This window comes from Diadema antillarum, unplaced genomic scaffold (assembly GCF_040938485.1).
Source record: "Diadema antillarum isolate AM-2024a unplaced genomic scaffold, OU_Dant_1.0 seq00000566_RagTag, whole genome shotgun sequence".
Classification (NCBI taxonomy): domain Eukaryota; kingdom Metazoa; phylum Echinodermata; class Echinoidea; order Diadematoida; family Diadematidae; genus Diadema; species Diadema antillarum.
Genome location: NW_027271505.1, coordinates 1325528 through 1348212, shown reverse-complemented (window position 1 = coordinate 1348212; position 22685 = coordinate 1325528).

Sequence of the window (22685 nt, the reverse complement as noted above, 5' to 3'; positions counted from 1 at the left end):
TGTGTCTGTGTGTGTGTGTGTACGTTTACATGAAAACGTGATTTCTACATGGACGAAGGTGAATACTCCATAAAAGAAAAAAAGCAAAAGATATAAGTATTTTGTTTCGTGCTCCTTTGGGGTTCGAACCCGTACGTGTGCAACATCACGTCTCTTGTGACGTCGCCTTTATCCTCTCGGCCATGTACGTCTTGACGAGAAAATTTGAGGAACGTAAGCTTATAATGTGAAAGATGATTCAGGAATCGTTTGGTCCACATTCCATTCTCATTTTCAGTTTTTAGCTGCAAAATTATCAACCTGATGAGGAGATTTGAAAAAATAAAATGCATGATTACTGCAGCTTATTGTATGAGCTACCACATACTTAAGTTTGAGAGGAAATGGAGCAAAATCAGCTGAAATAAAGGTGCTTAAACGTTGTCAAGTCAATGCATGGTTTAAAAAAAAAATCACCTCCCATAGACATAACACGTCAACTTGTCTGATTTTGAGTCTTTACCTTTAATCACAATTTGAAGTATGATGGTAAGTCTTCTCGAACTAAGAGTGTGGAACGGAAGCTTCTACGTGAAAGACGAATCATGACGATCACCCGTGACCGACACATCTTCAAAGGGATCAGTTATTAGAGGTGGAAGCCCTCGTGCCAAGATATTGTCTCAGCAATTCCAAAGCAATGATACCCTTACATTTAGGTATATCATAATTTCCCTCTGAAATCATTGGTATTATTCATGTACAATTGCTTGCCTTGTCTATAAACTTTGCTTTACAAACTTTCAGTGAAAGGTGTCATAACATAATTCTGTAACTCCATTAGCAGTGATTGACTACATAAATAAAGATATATCAAATTGAACGCTTAGCGCGTATAACTAAGGGGGATTTTAGCCTGATGCTGTGCTATTCACTGCTCAGATACCAACAATACTCATCACCTACGGTTACGTATAGAGAAATAGCCATGACGAAAATAAGGTTTTCCTTTTCTTTGGCAGATAGACACACAACCCCGCCTTTGAACACACTATAATTGACAAGGAGGGACATGAAAAGTTCATTACTACTACTAAACAGTGATGCCTTCTAATCATGTGGCACAAGATACCTCTATAGCAACATAAAACCTGTCTACAATTCCGTTATTGGGTCAAACAATAACAACTTGAATTTGAAAGAGACGAGCGAGACGCCATACACCTGGCCTAGAGTTAATTTATTCAGTTGCCATTCCTGCACCGGTTGTGTTATGTAAATTATTTTCCGACCTGTCTTGTGCAGTGTAACAGGAACAAACGTAGAGAAAAGGAAAGAGAAAACGAAAGGTGGCAAGCGGGGCACTGTATACCAAGGGCAATTTACAACATTACGTATGATAAATGAAGCAAATCCAACCTCCAGCCTCCGACAAAAAAAAGGGGGAACTTGAGTGACTGTGTGTCGTGGGGTAATGACATCGGAATGAAGCTGAACTGCCAAAAGAAAAACAAAGAAAGAGAGAGAAAAAAAAATAATAGCGTCCTGCGGGTCTCAAACATCTCGTCCTAAGGTGGTGTGTAATGACCATGCAGCGCGCCAAGTGACTATAAAGCCACACGGCTGTCCCGAAGATTGGATGTGAAATTTATATCTTTATACCATATACAACATGAAAAAGTTCATTACTACCACTAAACAGTGATGCCTTCCACTCATGTGGCACAAGATACCTCTATAGTAACATAAAACCTGTCTACAACTCTGTTATTAGGTCAAACAATAACAATCTGGAATTTCAAAGAGATGAGCGAGACGCCATACACCTGGACTAGAGTTAATCAATTAAGCTCCCATTCCTGCAAGTTATTTAAACGTACATGTTCCTACCTATCCTGTTACAGTATAACAATAACCAATGAAGAGAAAAGGAAAGAGCAAACGAAAGGTGGCAAGCGGGACACTGTAACAAGGGGCAATTTACAACATTAAGTGTGACAAAATTAATGAAGCAAACCCAATCTCCAAACTCCAATACAAAACAAGGGAAATAGAGCAGCCGTGTTCACGGATTACGTACACTTGATAAAATAATATGATAAATGACATCGGAGTAAAGCTGAACTGCCGAAAAAAAAAAAAGAAAAGAAAGAACGGGAAAAGTCCTGCGGGAGTCGAACTTCTCTCCTTCCGGTATGGCGTTATGAACACCCAGCGCGCTAAGCGATTACGCCATACGGCTGTCCTGAAGATCGAATGAGAAACTTAAATGTATAATAACACTGTCGTTATAGCGTTGACTTGTGATGGCGCTATTCAACTTCCCACAAGTGGCCGCGTGGATTCGACCAATATCCAGATGCAAAGAACAATCGGGAATTGTTCCGTACAGATTGCATTCTCATTTTCAGTTTTTAACTACAAAATTGTCGACCTAATGAGGAGATTTGAAAATATAAAATACATGATGACTGCAGCTTATTGTCTGAGCTACAACATACTTAAGTTTCAGAGGAAATGGAGCAAAATCAGCTGAGATAAAGGTGCTTAAACGTTGTCAAGTCAATGCATGGTTTAAAAAAAAATCACCTCCCATAGACATAACACGTAAACTTGTCCGATTTTGTGTCTTTACTTTTATTCACAATTTAAAGTATGATGACGTCATCAAATTTTAAAACCATGACATGGACTTGAAAGGCAAATGTTCAAAGCAAAACATATCTGAACTTGGGGTAATATTAAGCTTAAACAATAGAGATACGAGCAAATAAATGTCAGAAACAGTACCTCAAAAAAATTAATTCCACTTTTTTGATTTCAGATGATGATATGATGACGTCATGAGTTTTCCTGGCAATATCGGTACTTGAAACGTTATTTCCAATTCATATGCTTTTGTAATATGCAAGAGAAATAAAGGGTCAATGGACGATTTAAAGAGCTATGGCGAAATAAACAAAGACATGTTTTTTCACTATATTTGCAGAAAGACGCGCGCGCGGAATTTCAACTTTGACGCCAGTGCATTCCTTTGTTATAGGTCAAAATCGATCGAAAATCAATGAATATTGTTACTCAAAGTATCAGAAATCCAAATCGGTCAAAAAAAATACATTTTCATGTTAGTTACGCCCTCTGCGCGCGAAATTGCGCGGACGGACGCGCACGCGAGAAAATGTTTGAAACGCTTAAAATTGTCTGAAACTTCGAGATTTCCCATTGGGAAGTCGTTTTGAGCCTTTTAAAATTTTGACGCGCGCAAACGCGCGCGTAATGATGACCTGGGTAACTAGCGTTAAAATGTAAGATAGAACGTGACCTGAACTTTATGTCCACCGAAAATGATACAGAAATGATATCTAGTTATGAAGTTATGATCGATCATGTGACAAGGTCCGAAAATCACAAAATGGCGCCTAGATGACGTCATAGATATGTTACTGTCATGAAAACCTTATTGTGGCTAGATATTGTTATGAGACATGTTGACTGAAAATGTCATGTTATTCCGTAATGTCATTGTTGAGATATTGACGACACAAAATGTGGCAGAAAGAAAGAAGAATAAAAAAAAAGAGAAATTTTGGCAATCACAATAGGTGATACGCTGATAGCGTATCACCTAACGAGACATGAAAACTCGTCACATTGAGGACGAGTTAGGTGATACGCTTGTGGTCATCAGATGACAGTCATCTGTGATCGACAAAGAAAAGAATGTGATATAGGCACCTTGGAGTTATATTGAGCGTACATGCGAAACCGTTTCTGTAACCACTCGGCCACGGGTCATCCACGGAAATGGTAAGACAAAAAAAAAAAAAAACAATGTATAGATATAACAGGGGGAAAGTCAATGCCCACTCAACCAACGTGGCCGTGTGAACATCTATTGCATTGCTAGACGGAAAAGCGGCCTTGTAACGACTGAGGTCGCTATGCCATTTCTGGCAACTTGGGAAAAATACGTCCCGCAGACATAAAACCTATAATCGGCTGGTTTTGATACCTTGCCTTTAATCACAATTTTCAGTGTAATGACGTCATCAAATTACAAAAGAATGATATCGTCTTGAAAGACAATATTGTTCAAAGTACAACACCTCAGTCGTCGTCATTACATACTATGATCGGTTTGACAAAGTCAACCTGCAAAATTGTGCTGCAGTCGAAGCAATGTGGTCTCCAACACACAAAAAAGAGGGATATGGCGTGTGTGTGTGTGTCTGTGTGTGTGTATAGGTGCGTTTATATACGAACGTGATTTCTACATGGACGAATATGTAATACAAAATTGAAGAAAAAAAGGTAAAATAGCTAAGTATTTTGTTTCGTGATCTTGTGGGGTTCCAACCCGCAACCTTACGTCTCTGAGACGTCGCCTTTAGCCACTCGGCCATACGTCTCGACGAGAAAATATGGGGAACGTAAACTTATGTATGTGAAAGATACATGAGGAATCGTTTTGTCCACATTCCATCTTCATTTTCAGTTTTAAACTGTAAAATTGTCAATCTGATGAGGAGATTTCAAAGAATAAAATGCATGATTACTGCAGCTTATTGTCTCAGCTACAACATACTAAAGTTTCAGAGGAAATGAAGCAAAATCAGCTGAGATAGAGGTGCATAAACGTTGTCAAGTCAATGCATGGTTTTAAAAAAAATCACCTCCCATAGACATAACACGTAAACTTGTCCCATTTTGTGTCTTTACTTTTATCACAATTTAAAGTATGATGACGTCATCAAACTAGAAAACATCGATATGGATTTGAAAGACAGTTGTTTAATGTATAATATATTAATCGTACGTTGTCAGTTTGCTATTGACATGACGATCAATCACACGAATATGAGGCAGCTATTAGTACCTGTATGAAATTATTATAGGCATGGTTATCAAATTCCCTTAAAATTTCCTTATTATTGCTTTATTTTTACACACAGTTAAGCTATCTCTTTAAACTCGTCACAGTTTAATGAGAATCATGAACATCATACATTAGTACCATATTCAGTTCCATAGCTGATCGCGTTTGCTAATTAATTAAGATTTATTGTCTAGAATGTGCCATATGGCCAACCTGTATACACACGTGGACACACAAACACAATGCTAAATGTATGTATCAAACCTCTGTAACACAACTTTGAACTAACTGTAGAAAGTATCGCTGCACTTATCATACATACTTTTTATCATTATCTGAAACTCCACAAAAACCACTAATTGACAAATAATCATCAATACAGAAGACTGACTTAAAGGAACAATTCAAATACCTTTTTTTACAATGTATAGCTTCTTACATGTATAAAATCAGCACAAAGTAACCACGACTACATTGTGTTACTGAATTGATATGAACAAATTTCATTTTGTTACAATATACCATGATCAGCTTGAAAAGCCCAGCCTGCAATATTTTGCAGCAGTCGAAGCAATGCAGTCTCCAACGATAAACAAAGGGATACTGTGTGAGTGTGTGCGTATAGGTGTGTTTACATGCGAACGTGACTTCTACATGGACGAAGGTGTAGTACTCCATTGAAGAAAAAAAGTTAAAAAAAAATTATTATTTTCTTTCGTGCTCTTGTGAGGTTCGAACCCGTACGTGTGCAACCTCACGTTTCTGTGACGACACCTCTAACCACTCGGCCATACGTCTCGACGAGAAAATTAGAGGAACGTAAACTTATGTACGTGAAAGATGAATCAGGAATCGTTTCGTCCGCATTCCATTCTCATTTTCAGTTTTATATTGCAAAATTGTCAACCTGATGAGGAGATTTCAAAGAATAAAATGCATGATTACTGCAGCTTATTGTCACAGCTACAACATACTTAATTTTCAGAGGAAATGAAGCAAAATCATCTGAGATAAAGGTGCTTAAACGTTGTCAAGTCAATGTATGGTTTTTAAAAAAATCACCTCCCATAGACATAACACGTAAACTTGTCCGATTTTGCGTCTTTACCTTTAATCACAATTTAAAGTATGATGACGTCATCAAATTTCAAAACCATGACATGGACTTGAAAGGCAAATGTTCAAAGTAAAACATATCTGAATTTGGGGTGATATTAAGCTTAAACAATAGAGATACGAGTAAATGAATGTCAGAAAGAGTACCTCAAAAAAATTAATTCCACTTTTTTGATTTCAGATGATGATATGATGACGTCATGAGTTTTCCTGGCAATATTGGTACTTGAAACGTTATTTCCAATTCATATGCTTTTGTAATATGCAATAGAAATATAGGGTCAATGGACGATTTAAAGAGCTATGGCGACATAAACAAAAACATGTTTTTTCACTATATTTGCAGAAAGACGCGCGCGCGGAATTTCAACTTTGACGCCAGTGCATTCCTTTGTTATAGGTCAAAATCGATCGGAAATCAATGGATATTGTTACTCAAAGTATCAGAAATCCAAATCAGTCAAAAAAATTGCATTTTCATGTTGCTTACGCCCTCTGCGCGCGAAATTGCGCGGACGGACGCGCATGCGAGAAAATGTTTGAAACGCTTAGAATTGTCTGAAACTTCGAGATTTCCCATTGGGAAGTCGTTTTGAGCCTTTTAAAATTTTGACGCGCGCAAACGCGCGCGTAATGATGACCTTGGTAACTAGCGTTCAAACGTAAGATAGAGCCTGACCTGAACTTTATGTCCACCGAAAATGATACAGAAATGATATCTAGTTATGAAGTTATGATCGATCATGTGACAAGGTCCGAAAATCACAAAATGGCGCCTAGATGATGTCATAGATATGTTACTGTCATGAAAACCTTATTGTGGCTAGATATTGTTATGAGACATGTTGACTGAAAATGTTATGTTATTCCGTAATGTCATTGTTGAGATATTGACGACACAAAATGTGGCAGAAAGAAAGAAGAATAAAAAAAAAGAGAAATTTTGACAATCACAATAGGTGATACGCTGATAGCGTATCACCTAATAAAAAGAAAGAAAGGAAGATTTTGACAAACACAATAGGTGATACGCTAAAAGCGTATCACCTAATAATAATAATAATACTAATGATAATAATAATAATAATAATAATAATAATACTGACTCCCATTTGTGGACCTGTTTGCAAGTTTTTACTTTGTCAATAGATGTTTTTTAGTTTATTCAGCAGGGTTATGCTTTGGTGATATCATGATTAACATATTTATGGTATAATGTGAAACGATGTCACAGAGGCAGAGAGAGAGAGAGAGAGGGAGAAAGGGGGCGGTAGGGAGGGGGGGGGGGAGATGACTTTTTCTGGCCGATTGAGTTGAGTGGATTGAGAATGAAAAATTTATCAAATTCCGTTGATAGTCTGTTCAAGTGCTGGCGATCCTTCTGATATACTGTGCGTACTGATGTTGTACAATTATTCATGGAAGCATTGAATTCCATTATGGAATGACTATTGTAAAGTAGCGTCTATGCAAAAGGTGATAGATTATTTCTAAATATGACCTTCACCCATGAAATGATTCTCTGCGTATGTAGGCATGTACACATGTATATGGATTGACTATCAGACAAATTACAATATCCATAAAACTCATCAGACCTGTCAGATATATCGACTTGATTAATGATTTATGATAATTAGTTCTTTTTGTAAGTGCAGTATTTTCGACCTGATACAGAGAGGAACACCTGAAATTTGTTAAAAGATCTGTTATTAATCAGCTACTGGTTTTATAGATCAATATCACTTTAGAATTGGAGGTCTCTTCATCCAAATCGAAGAATCATCGCGATGCATTATGATATACCACACTAAAAATGTGAAAACAGAAAGAGAATACATTATAGTAGACCTGTCTTTTCACTTTCCACCTCTCTGTTTTTTCAATTGAATTATGATCACACACACACACACACACACACACACACACACACACCATAGAAGAAATACAAATTGAGAGGGGGACTCATTGGGTGAATTCTTGAACGAACTATTTTTTTGGTCATCAAAATTGTAAACAACTGTTATTTTGGTATTAATTTTTTCGTTGTTATTCTCGTGGAGAAACACATATGAGTTCATAGACGATTATAGACAAATTAAACACAATCACAACAATGCACAGAAAAACATGCACATGCACGCAACACACACACACACACACACACATACACATACACACACACATATACGCACGCCCTACACATACAGACATACACACACAAAGACACTCAAACTTGGCAACAAGCCAGCAACACCGGACAAAGAAGCAAATGGCTTGAAAAAAAAAAACACAATTGATGTTTCGCAGAGGAACAAACAGAAAAATAACTATAATGAGACGACTCTTGGGACGAATTGATCTTCTTTGTTTCAAGGAACTTTATAAAGGTAACACTGCCGTAAACTGTGTAGTTTAAAGAAATATTATAGTTATTGTTGAGATTTAATCTCAGATTTCAACATTTTTGCGAGATAATTAGAAACTATTTTTATGAAATATTAAGGAGCATACAATTATTCCAAAAGGATTTTAAAGTTTATTTCAATGTAAATCAGCTTAGAAATGGATGCAGTACAAAGTCAAAATAATAAAACAGAGTGGTCATAAAAAGTTGGGAACTACCTAATGGGACGTCTTTGATATTGGATATTTCAGACATTCGAAAGCCAATTTGCATCAAATGAATGCTTCTTCGCATTTTATGTTCTTTAATATTTCATAAGCGAATCCGGGCAATTACCCTCAGATGGCGATATCCACCTCCCGGCTAAATACTGGTTAGTGGTAAGGTAAGAGTAAACATTAGGGTTAGGGTTAAGTTTAGGGCTAGAAATTTGGGTTAGGGTTAAGATTAGGTTTAGGATTAGGGTTAGGATTAGGATTATAGACCCTTCCATAAGTGACTTACAATTATCTCGCAAAGAGTCAAAAACGTAATCTACACCTCAACCAAAACTATACCGTCCTTTACTATAACAATTATCAAAACTACATGAAATTTATTTTGTTTTCTGTACGCGTGTGCCTATACCTCTTAGTCAACTAATGAAATCTAATGTTTAACAAGAAACATTTACACAATAGTGAATGAAATGCAATTCAGGACAAAGAATGCAGTTCGCACCAAAGTCAATATCTACCAGTTTACGATTTAAAGTAGAAATATCTATAATGTAGGGTATTTTTCATCGGAAATGACGAAAAATGAGCATACATTATCTACAATCATTATTCTAAGACAGCAGACAAATGCACAACATTCAATCAATTTTATCTATCTCTAATTCTATAACTCACAACCAATTCACCAATCTTAGCGTCTACGCACATTTTTATACAACAATACATAATAGATTGCATATCACATGGTAAAATAGATGCATATTTTGCGCTTGTTATTCTTAAACACAAGACAAACATGACAAAATACACACTAATCAATAAACTTACAATCAAACTTGCCCTAACGACTACCTGTTCGTAACGGCCATCTAACTACTCAGTATGTGTCAATGGACCCCCCCCCCCCCAAAAAAAAAAAAGACCCTGTGTATAGCGTCCTCTATGGACCACAACTTGGCTGTTAACCTGTGGCTGCTGTGGGACACGCCATTTCCAACGTAAGGGCCTGTCACCATACATCCATTAGACTAGCCACCGACTCCAAAGCAAGCAAATTAATATTACTACCAACTATTGACAACTAATCAACGACCAAACCCCAAAATCATTCATCGCCGACTGGCTGACCCCCATAGCAACCAGAATGAAAACTTTATGAGATCAACTTGACAAAAACTGCGCCTGTCGAAAAGAGCCGAATTCTGCTATCATGAATATTATAATGACAATACCCATCATGCAACGCGATGCTCATAGTGTAAAAGGCATGGGGAAAATTTGGGTGATGAAGACACCAAATCGATACTAATTTTGTAGCAAAATTCGAACCCTGATACTTTTCTGATTTTTCACAACAGTGTAACCAGAAGTACAATATTGGTATTCAAAATAACCACTGGGTAGCCACAAATGCACAAAAAAAAAACAAACATTTAAATTCAGAATATGCACTGAACAGTGAAAAAAAAAAGTCATTCTTATTGGCCATAGCGTTTGACACGTTTAACATGGAATGACACATAACTTTTAAAAGATAGAACATTTAATTTTGTCATAAGACTTCATGTTCTTAACTAGTATATTCAATTTAACTCCGTATTTACAAGAATCATAATAGGCCTACATATAAAATATATATGTTATGTAAAATAGATTCCACCACATTATATGACCATGCATTACAAAACAAAGAAAAAGTCGCACCCTTGATTTACGCGAGGACTAAAAAAAAGGTGAAAGGGCCAACCAAGTCAATTTTCAATTTTTTATAGTTGTCCGAAAGAGCTATTTTCTTCACACTATTTCTCAGTTTGGATCATAAATTAAATGGGAAAGTGTGTTTTCAGCATTTTTTTGCAACCTATAATTAGTAGAGTAGTATGATCAGTTCTATCTTTATAGAGGCCCATTTTTTCATTTCTTGAAAATCGTTTGCGCACTCTTCACAGGTGTCTTTCAGCTCAAATAACTAAAATAAAATGCTTCTGCTTTGTAAGTTGGCATTAGATATGGACAGAATGTGTTAATAGAGCATCCTCACTTTCAGATTAATCTGATGTAATCCCTTCATAGTTGTTGCTCCAGTGGTTTATATCCTGATTTTTGTCCCATTCATTGCACATCTAAATTACACGTTTGAATAAACCCTGTGCAAATACAAATAACCATGTTTATTGTATGTTACTAGTTCAAAGTTTGGTTCCTCTTTATGAATGCTCGAACTTCTTAGATGTTTTACTTATCTGGTTTCTTCACTATCGATGTTTAAAAGGTCTATTATCTGATATTGACCTTGACAATATTACTGTTGTTTTCCTTCGAACTTGCGTATACCATATATCAACGCGTATGCCAGTTTTCAACGCACTCAAACACACATAAACACACATAAACACACACACACACACACACACACACGTGAGTGTTTATGTGTGAACTATGGCTCGCTATTAGCAGGAGGTGGCTCAGTGGTACGGGTATTATAAACTGGAATTTGATGTAGCAACCATATATATATATATATATTTTTTTTTTTTTGCGGTCCGATTTATCATTTGGCGCCATGAGCTTGTCATTATACCGACAGAACATATAATATATGTAATATTATTACCAAGCCATGCTAGCTGTGCAATGAATTTGGTGGGGGCGCCTTAGCAACAACAATGAAGAAAATAATTGATCAAGCTGAAACACATTCTCGCCATTACCAAAGCAAACTTTCAAACAATAGTCAAAAGTTGTTAGAGTTAAAAATGAAGAAGATGTAATGCGTTTTGAAAAATAAAAAGGGCTGTAAGATAGCCCTCATCACAATATTCTACAAAAGAAAAAAGCGTTCTGAAAAAAAAAAACACTCTTCTAAAATACAATTTTTCGTTGGTTGAAAACTTTGCAAACTTTGTAGTAATGTAGAAGGAAGATTGCTCTTTTAGGAAATAGTAATATTTCATCATTCTGAGACTGTGTGTAAAATCTCAAGCTAATGTTCAACACCTTTCATTTATATGATACATTCAACCGATGTACTTAATTCAAGTAGTACATGCAGTATAACAATATGCTAGATATTTACAGATTAGTCGAATGGGATAAAATATTATTCATCAGTTTAACAAACTACAGATAATAAGCAATATGTTATCAAATTCAAGTCAAATATACAATTCACACCTAACCAGATATCTTTATTACCGTGATTGAAGTTGATATAATATTGTTTGCAAACTCTTCTGGGGCAATCAATTGTTCTATTCGTTAACATTCCCTGGCTACTCATATTTCATCCACATATTTTGCTCAGAATTTTGTGATATCTGAAGGCCTGTACGTATAAAGTGTTTTAGAATCTTAAATCCATAAATCGAGCAAAAAAGAAAGAAAAAGGTTTCGCAAAATAGAACACAACAAATGAGAAAAGTAAGTTCCAGGGTTCATGGTAAGTAATGGTAAGTAAAGTCACGCTCTGTTGAAATTACTGGTATCTCTATGACTTCATTTTCCTTTTATTACAATATTGAGCTTAAAAGTTTGTAAAAAATATATTGGAAAAGGCGGATATTAAAGACAAATTTGTCTACACTTGATTTTCTGGAGGCCAGCGGTGACTGTCAAGCCATGACAGATCGTTTTCCGATTATTTTCCTCAGCATCTGGGTTGCTGCAGAACACCTATATTAGACGCCGTCTTGACTTACATCCTACCGTTTAGTTGTAAAATGTAGGTTTGTATTTTAAGATTACTTTTCAGCTATTGTAAGATTATGAGGAAGATTTCACGGACTCACCGTAGTATAGATGACGTACTGAGAGATACAGAGCGCAGGGCTCTGATTCCTTTAACAACGGATGTTACAAAATTACTGCAGAAAAGCGAAAGAAAAAAAAAAGCTTCTGGGTAAAAAGAAAATGAAGAAAAAAGCGACAAACAAGAAGAGTGAGAGGAGAAGAGGTTACAGATTTAGTAGATTCTAAACTTAAATCTTAAAACTTAAATCTCAATCGGGTAAACGATGACGTTGTTAACTCATTGTGCTTATTGCTGGAATTCACAGATAAATGCATGCCTTGACGAACAACGAAAATCGTGCATTTTCGGCATACGCAATCCTATGCAATCTTCAGGTCCGGGATTATATGGACTTGGCTCCCCACTACCCCATAAACTGCTGGACGCAGGTAAGGTGCCCCCTACACTCTCCCATGTGTAGACCCCTTCCGACGATCGGTCATTCAGTCCTGTCCAAACAAAGATGGTAGAAGGTTCTGGATAGCTGATGGCCAGTACCTCGTCGATGCTGACTAGCTCAGCCAATGTTTCTATGGCAACCAGATATCCACCTAGCTCGTGGCATCTATCACTGGCTACCTTCCAAGTTACCAGCTCGCTGCGATGAAGATAGCAGGAGCCTGGAGACGAAGTGTTACGGACGGGACAGACGAGTTCTTTAAGACAAGCAAAAGAAAGAGCACAATTTTACAGTAATACACATATTAAATAGTGAAAGAAATTAGACTTAAGGCGGACGAGTATATTTTCTTTCACTACATGCTACCCACAATGAGGCACCGCGTTCTTTTTGGGAAAGGAACAATCTCTCGCACTATATTGATTATATCATTATATACATATCATATATATATATATATATATATATATTATATATACATATCATATATATATTATATATATATATATATATATATATATATATATATATATATATATATAGGCGTACCTGTGTTTTGGTGCCTTGTCTGCTACCGGCGGTTTCACGCTGTCGCGATCTTTAGGCAGACTGACAAAGTGGTGTGTTTCAGTGCTCATGTGTCGCGGTGGATTCGTTTGACGCATGGATGGTTTTTCTTTTCCGGTGTCTGCATTTGGATATAAGTTCGGACCTTTTATTGAGTGCGTTTTTGTTTCGGATGATGATGGCCTTCTCATCGAGGCAGAGGTTGCACATGCCACTCCTTCTTAGAGTTAAGTTTGAATTTTTTTGGATGTCCCATGTCAATGTGAAGTTTGCGCGTTTGTCTTTCAGGCTCCAGATGTATTTTGAGAGTTGGTTTTCGTTTTTGTATTTCTCGTTCTTGATGGATTTCATATGGTTCCTATATCTGTCCTTGAAGGTACCCCCCGCCGGTCCGTAGTAGCACTTTTCCTCATTGTCATGCTTGACGGTTGCTTTATACACAAGAGCCGTTTCCATGCATCTTCCTCTCAACGGGCATTGATCTTTTTGGCGGCAGTTGCATTTGGGTTTGGGATCGGTGTCATGTGACTTGGATTTTCCGATAACTCTTTGATTGTGGGATTTTATGACTGCATCCATGTTTTTCATGCAGCTGTAGCTCACTTTTACCGTGTTCTTATTGAATATTGGGTTCAGCTTGTGCCCTTTGGGAAAGTGTTTGTTGATGAGCTTTAGAAATCTACCCCCCACATTTGTCTTAGTCGCTGCATTGTAAGGTGGGTTGAACCACGTGATATTCCTGCTCCTGTTTTTCCTTTTTCTTCTCTTTCCCTCTTCACTCGGTTTGGAGTACTTGATATTTTTCTCGTAACCGCTTTTTTTTAGGGCTTGGTCGTACAGTGGCGCTGCGTTGTGGAATATGTCTTCGTTTGAAGATAATGTCGATATGCGTTTTTCAACTGCTAAGGGTATTTGTGTTAGTGTAGAGGGCGGGTGGTTGGAGTCCCTATTGACGTAGAGGGGGGTGTCGTTTGGTTTCCTGCAGTGCCGTATATTAAGAGAGTCTGGCCAACTCATAAATTGGACGCCATGTCGTTACCCAGCGTACAGTGCGCTTATGGTTTTAGCGTGTGCGCTTGGGGGTTAGCGTCCCAAAGGCGCAAGACTGTGTTGCTTGACTTTTTTTTTTATAGAGAGAGAGAGAGTAGAGAGAGAGAGAGAGAGAGGGGGGGGGGGGAGAGAGAGAAGGGTGTAGGTTGGGGGAGGGACATTCTTTCATTCCATCCACGTTGAACAACGCCAATATGATAGATTATTGCTGTCAAAATAAAAGAAGAATTCATAGTATGCAGCTTCGTAAACTTTCACTAGACCTTATGCTATATTGTATTTAGCAAGTTGTCCAGGGAACAAAAGTTTAGTATAACAAAATGATATATAGATTTACAAGTCTACAGCTGTGCACAGACGATAGACAAATTCCACAGTTATTAGTGTTTCGCACGTTAGGAACCATCAATTACCATCCTATTTAGTACCATAATATGTATGAAACTGACATGAAGGCATACTAGTATGTAATTCAAAGGGAATTATATACCTACGTACAGTGTACAACATGAAACGTCATCGGCAAGTGCTCTAAATGATCTCAGATTGTTTAAAATATTTTAAAGAACTGTAATTGAACGAAAGCACAAGTACCTGGACAACATAATTTGAGGGACATCCTCAGTGAATGTCCGTACCAAAAGAAACTACACTGTAAAAACATCGGTGTTAGATTTAACACCACGGGTGTTAAATCTAACACCGATCAAACTTCAATAAAAGACCACACCCACAGGTGTTAAAAATGCACTGTGATGGTGTTGAAAAGTGTTCACCTGACACTTCGTGGTGTTAATTTGACACTGTACCTGGTGTTATTTTGACACTGTACTGGTGTTAATTCAAAAATGACACCACATGGTGTTGATTTGATATTTGTTGGTGTTAATATCAATGGTTTAACACCCGTCCAGCTTCAATAAGAGACCACACCAGCTGGTGTTACTTTGGTGTAAATTTATTTTCACATTTTTTCAAAAATCTAGTATTTTAATGTAAAATTCTTGATCGTCTTGTTTGAATTAAAAATCAACAAGAAGTGCAGTTACTAAGAAACTCTTCGAAAAACAGTTTAAAATTTGGAAATGACACCCGGAGGTGTTAATTTAACACCATAAATGAGCACCGACAATTTAACACCAGCTCGGTGTTCACTATTTAACACCGGACTTTTTGCAGTGTATGATCAGGACAGTTGAATGATGAAATAAGTTTTAAACAAATAAAATAAAATCTGCAACCGTGTCCAAATGGCGACTGGTATACTTCCGCCATATTACGCTGTTCTCTTATCTGGTGTAGAGTACGTCTTGACAATGTTACACGACAATTTCACATAAGTTGGCATAAAAGATGGTATGTTTGTCACAAAAATTTAATGCGTCGAGTGTTTCCTTTCTTTGAACTAGGTTCGAATGGATGATTTTTATTGTTTAAGAGAGCAAGTATTAAGGCATTTGAGCATATTTACCCGTAAGTTGACCAATCTATTTTCATGGCAATACTTTGAGCGGTTATTTGAAAGATATGTGGACAATCCTACCCTTTTAGTATTCACTTGACCTTTGTCCATCAAAGCCAAAATCTTCCCCTTCGCGACAAGCGTCATTATACGTAGTAATGATGGCATGCAAATATCGGGTTTGGTTTTGAGGTTGTGCATTGGGTACTCTCCAAGGTATGGAGGAACTGATTTCAACAATAAGATAGTGGAATTTTAACATGTTATATACCTAACATTGATCCTTGATTTTTGCTCCCCTCCCATGACTCCCCCCAAAAAACAAACAAACAAACAAACAAACAAAAAACACAAACAAACAAACAAACGATAAAATCACAAGAGAATCACGGTCGGGCAGTAATTTTCGTCTGGAAATACATGTACTCACCTTCAGAAATTGCATTATGGGGGAAATGGTAATATTTTAAGAATTTAACCATTCATATAGGCCTACATGATTTTGACCTTTCGCTTGGAGCGTGTTTACACAAAAGTTTATAAGCTAAAACAGAACTTCGTTCACTCACACATACATGAATGTCAAGTTTCATTACAAACGGTGTCCACAAAATTGATCTTACGGAATGAAGGACAGACGGAAGGACGGACGGACGACCAAGACAAACTAATGGCTCAGGCGACACTTCGTACGTTATGGCGGTGACTTTCAAAATAATGTGAATAAAAACTTGGATAGTCTGAAAGACACCGCGAGGAACCTAAAGAAGACAAATCATAATTCATAAAGTTTTCCCCTCGCACTCGGATTTCCCACGATTTTCTTTTCTTTTGGATCTGTCGGAAATCGGTACATCATTACATTGAGCCAGGTCAGTTCGCGCAACGCCATGCTGCGCAGGAATTAAGGCACGACGAATCTTCAATTTATCGCAATAAGATATCAAAATATATTTCGTGTATATACAATGTACCTTAATCTTCTACTTCAATGAAGTAGACAACGGCAAGACCCTCACTGCACTGTGACTGATACTGGGGATGTCCCAAAGGCAAGCGATAATGCGTAGCTGCGCATAATGAACAATGGGCACTGCGTATGAGCTCTGCTTGCGCCCGCGTGATTGACTTTGGTAACGACATGGCGCCTGTAGATCACGGGACCAGCTTTTGACCAATCACAGGCTTCAAAACACATCAGCCAAAAACCGAGTTGGCCAGACTCTCTTAATATACGGCACTGGTTTCCTGTACGGTTGGAAGGTGCCAGTGTCTAGGTTGAGTGTGACATCTAGGTAGTCCACTACCTTGAGGTTGGTTTGGACAGTGATGCGCAGACCGAGCTCATCAAAAACTTTAATGAGTTCTTTTCGCGCCCTATCGGCTCTACTTCCAGAGGCTCTCCTGAGCACTGCCAGCCCTTCTTCTCGGTATAATCCTACGCTGTATGTGTTCAGTTTTTTGTCCAAGAGTGAGAGTGCATATAATCCAACTAGTTCGCATATCTCGGCTCCGTCAACAACCCCCGTAGAAACATCGAACTGTTTCTGTCCCTTTTGTTTTTCCCATGCTTTGTTGTTGTTGTCAAACAGGAGTGTCCTCCTCGCGTGCATTATGGTTTCTATCTCATCCTCTTCTATGGTGGTGAATTTCTTCGCCCAGTTCAGACAGGTGGACAACAGTTCGATTGAGATGGAGGGGTAGAAGTCCACTATGTCAAATACAATGAAGGTCAGGGACTCTTTGTCCGGGAGTTTGTTGAACCAATTGAGCACATCGGCTGTGTTGGTCCACTGGTTTGGGTTGATTTTGTCTCTTATTTGTTTGTTAATGCGATCGAGCATTATTTTCTAACGAGGCCTAATTCTGGCTTTGTGGGGTTAATCAGTCTGGCATGGGGTTTGTTGTTGACGTTATCCTTGTGGTCTTTTAGTGTAACAAAGGCGGGTTTTTCCATCGTGCCGTCCAACCTGTCACTGATGCGTAACTTTTTTGCGATTAGCTCAGATTCCTCTTCAATGTCTGCAATTACTTCTTTCCTTGCAACCTTGTATTTTCCGGTTGTATTCTCATTCAGAAGTTTCTCATAACTCTTGGGGTTCATCAAGTACACATTCCTGGTTTTATCGGCATGGACAAACACTTTTTTCCGATTTGTTTATGCGTTTCACGTCCTCGTGGAGTTTTCTTTGGAATTGGTTGTTTACCTGCCTGAATTCCAAGTCGTCTACAATGGCCAGCAGGTCATTTTCAAAACCTGTCATCTATTCCCGACGGATATATGCCCAACGGATATATATATGTGACCCGCTACAACAAAATGATCCTAAAGTCGGGCGAGGTCAATTATTTGAAAATTACTTGACACAATTTCCTAATCTTTCTGCTTTAAATTGATATATAACACATCTCATAAAAATAATCGGCTCCGGAGATATCGATGTTTAAAAGAGAGCATGTCGAGACGTCTGAGAAATCACTGTTTCCAGAAAAGCGCCCTAAAAGTTCTCCTTGCGACGCAATCACGATCAAGGGACACGCAAGTCAGTATTCACCGGCGGACAATAGAAGGTAAGCCCTAGCAACCCCCGAAATGCTCATTCAAACACAGCGTCGGCGGTCTCCTCACCGATCAATCAGTGACCAGGATGCCAGGAGAAGCGGCTGGGCATAGCGCACCCCGCCAGCACGCACCAGTCGACTGGGCAGTGTGCGAGCTTCACGCTTCGGTTAGCGGCAAGCAGCAAACTGACCAATGAGATCACTCTGGTCGTTGTTAGGGGCGGAGCCTATGTGTGGCGCTCAATCCAAATGTTCGAATCAGTTTCTGCTTCGTTGAAACGCCAAAAAACATGGCTTACAAAAACGCTATTTTTGGGTCTTTCCAAAATTTCGACAGATGATAGAAAACATGTCAGACTCTAATAATATGTCAAATTCAGAAAATCGTAAGTTTTGACCAATTTTGATGCTCTGACTTCAAGCTCAATTTTCACGGCTTCGACCTTGCGCGACTTTAGGACCATTTTGTTGTAGCGGGTCACATATATATATATATATATATGTAACATTGTGGTTTTTGCTAAAACAAAGAGAAAGAAAGATTTCTGAGAATCAAAATTAAAACAAAAAGTAACATAGAAATAAGTTTTTTTTTTTTGAAAATGAGTCACCCTGTGTCATTCAGGAAGTCCAATCCTTCCGGTCACATTCTCCACTTTTACTTGCCAAATTTGATCATAATGTCCACTCTCTGCCCTCCTTGGGTCAAGCTATGACCTCATAGCCAGTTATAGCCCCCACCCAAACAAAGTGGCAGTTAAAGTGACGTAGAACTGTGCGTCGGTGGATTGGAATTTAAAGTTAAAGTATATCTTTGGGAAGGGTCCTAAACCCAATAAATAGAGAAAGTTTTCCTCTCCTCACTTCATATTGGAATCTTTGACCACGGGAAAGCATCGAGACATATAGAATTCGTGAGAGTCAGCTATCTTTGTCTCCGGCAGGGGTAAGTTATCTTCTTTATCAAGCTTAAACTGTGAAGTCTAGTTCGAGTCTAGTATGTTGTCCAGATAGTGTTAGGATTATCTATGAGCTGCTACTTGCGCTGTAGATCAGTTATAACAATGTTGCTATTTCAAATTGAGTTGAAATAGGGATCCTCTGTTATGTTGAACAGAGTGATGCGAATGTGCATGGGCACATCATGAGATTTCATTGTCGTTCATATATATCTGACTTCTGAAACGTATGGCTCAAACCTGCCTCAGACTCAGATTGGTTGATATGACATTGTTTATGGTTATCGAGCTCCTACATTATGTGAGTGGACATTAAGTTAAGTTGAGTTGATAAAGAAAAAGAACTTGTTGGAAAGCTGGTTGAAAGGTATAGACTTGACAATCTGAAGATGTATGTTCATTGCTGCTTTCACAACATCTTGATCGATGCTATTGTGTATGTGCGTGATTATATTGTGGAGTGAACACTCGTGAATGTACTACTCTAGTCATAATGGTGTATGCACTAGGAGACCCCCCCCCCCTCTCTCTCTCTCTCTCTCTCTCTTCTTCTTCTTCTTCTTCTTCTCCTTCACTCTTTTTCACTCTTTTATTTCCATATCATGCATATTGAAGATGATATGAGCGTTAAGCTGTATAAGTCTATATAGAGAGCTCATATGCCCAGTAATGCATACTGTTGGTTCTTTGAGCATATTGAATCTTGCTTTATTATGTTAAGTTGTATAAGAGTATATTGGATATCAATATCGCTTATTGCTGGATTGAATTGCAATCATGCTAACTCCTTTATTATGTGGTATCTGCTAATTACATTTGCTAATTAGTTTGCTTAGATGCATTATTGTGATATGATTACTTGTTCAAGTTATTTAGCGAGATATGAACTTCAAGAGTATTGTAAGAAAGTGCATTCTAGCAAGAAACACTGTGACGTCAAGATTCTAGAAACAGAGCAAATTCACTTTAACCTATAAGTGAGCGGACTTTGGACCTAAGGTCATTCAATCCTCTCTGGTCAGTGAGAGAGCATTCTTGACACATTTACGACATAGGAGCTTTCACATGGAACACCTGTTGCAGAAAACCAGAGCTACAGTTAAACCAATATAAACGCTTTCACATCGGAGTCTGTGCCAGTACTTTTGACATAAACTTAACTCTTTTGAGAAACCTAATGCGAATTAGATATTTGCTATTGTAAATATGTATCTGTAATGGAAGAGCTATAATCATGCAATTGAAACAAATATTCAATGAGCATACCATGAACTATCAGAAATAACCATTCACTGTTGAAATGTCGATATAATCAACGACTATGTGCCAATTACAAGTTGCAGTAATTATACTAATGAATGTTGATATACCTGTAAATGCTCCATTGAAGAAGCATAACGATTAAGAATGAACACAACTATCAAATTAAGACTGTGTATGCTATTGATGAACCTCGTTGACAAAATAATGTCAAATGTCAAATGTATTCAATGATTATACAATGTACTCATTATCCCTTGTACATAATGTTTACATCTTTCAGGGTTTGGGTTCGGTTTTGACGATCAGAACCTGCGAATAAAAACGAACACCAGTAACCAACATCGCGAGTCCCGGCTCCATTTGTTGTCGTTACATATATATAATATATATATATATAAGGTCTTATTCACCCAGGGTAGCCTTTTTAGAGTTGCTACTGCTGTACCAAAGGGCCCTGCCATTATTATTACCCTAGCGTTGCTAGGTACCCATTTATACACCAGGGTTGAGAGTGACATGGTGGGTTAAAATATCTTGTCCAGGGACGTAAGCACTGGGCGGGATTCGAACTTGCTTCCAAAGGGCGCTATATCCATTGAAAAACGATGGATTTAGCACCTTTTGGAAGCAAGAACTTATTTGTTTTTGTATTCAAATTCAAATGAATTTATTAGGAATTTTCTGCATCGATTATATATTATAAATGACATACAGTCATTTCTTTTTGTTAACAAGACACAGTTAGAACATACAGTGTGTATATCCGAATATAAAACTGAGATATAACGTGTACAGATTAAAGAAAAGAATAAGATAACTCGTCAATTGGGAACCAATCGGGATAAAAGGAATCGAATGATCAGACTGAATCATGGTAGATGTATTGGGAGTGTAAATGCAGAAGATTGTGTCAAATAAGCTTATACTATTAGCTTATACATAGGGATATCTATGTATATTTCTGCTCTCACCAAATAAGTAAAAAAAAAAAGAATAGTACCATCACGTTGCGCTGACTGCATAAGTCTCCCGACTTCCATTTGAAGAACCCGAGTTCAATTTTCACCCGATGTTTCTGTCCTTGGACAAGATATTTTTACCCACAATGCACCTGTTGATGTAGCCGTAGACTACGAATAGGCATCTGGCAACGCTAGGGTAATAATGACTGCAGGACCATCTGCTAGAGCAGTGGCAACACTGAAAAGACACCCCTAGATAGAGAAAACCTTATCAATGTTATTTTTAGTAGTAGCATTGCAAAACACTTGTTCTGATTAAAAGGGTTTTCGTTTTTAGAACGACATTATTATTTTGAACAATGAATAATACAGAAATCCAGGGTCATCAATTTATGGAATTTTATCATTTCTTTTTTAATGGCATGTCCTTTCGAAGAAAAATTTTCACATTTTACAGTAATGAGCATTATCAACAAACATTGTGAATGTAAAAACCTACATACCAACTTCACATCTCTTCCCAAGAGATGTCCTCGGGCACGTGCAAGTGAAGCTATCCAAAGTTTCCGAGCAGGTTCCTCCATTTAGACAGGGGTTGGGCACACAGTCTATTTGGGTCGCACAAAATAGCAAACTGAAATTATTTTAACTTTCTCTTGTATTACGTTCAATTTCTGTTGAGTATTGGAATTATGCATTTGCTACTTTTAAAACATCCTCCTTTAAAAAAAATGAAGAAGAAAATCTAATGTGATTGTATTAATTTCAGCATTCCGCATTGCGTTCGATCGCACGCCCATCAATAATGACAGATTAAAGCCCTGGTCACAACTCGCCGTGCGTGCTTTTCGTCCGTACGTTCTTGGCGGAGGCCACGGCGTTCACGTTTTTTCTAAAAACGTGGGGAGGAAGTGACTAACGCAGGGAGGAAGTACGTCAACGCACGACACTCGCACGGTTGCGCAGGATGTAAGTACGTGGCCCGCACGCCACGCCTGGCAATGAGGGGTTACTTGCATCGTACGTTGTGCACGTGGTAAGTGAGTTGTAGGTGCTTACAACTTACAATCTGCG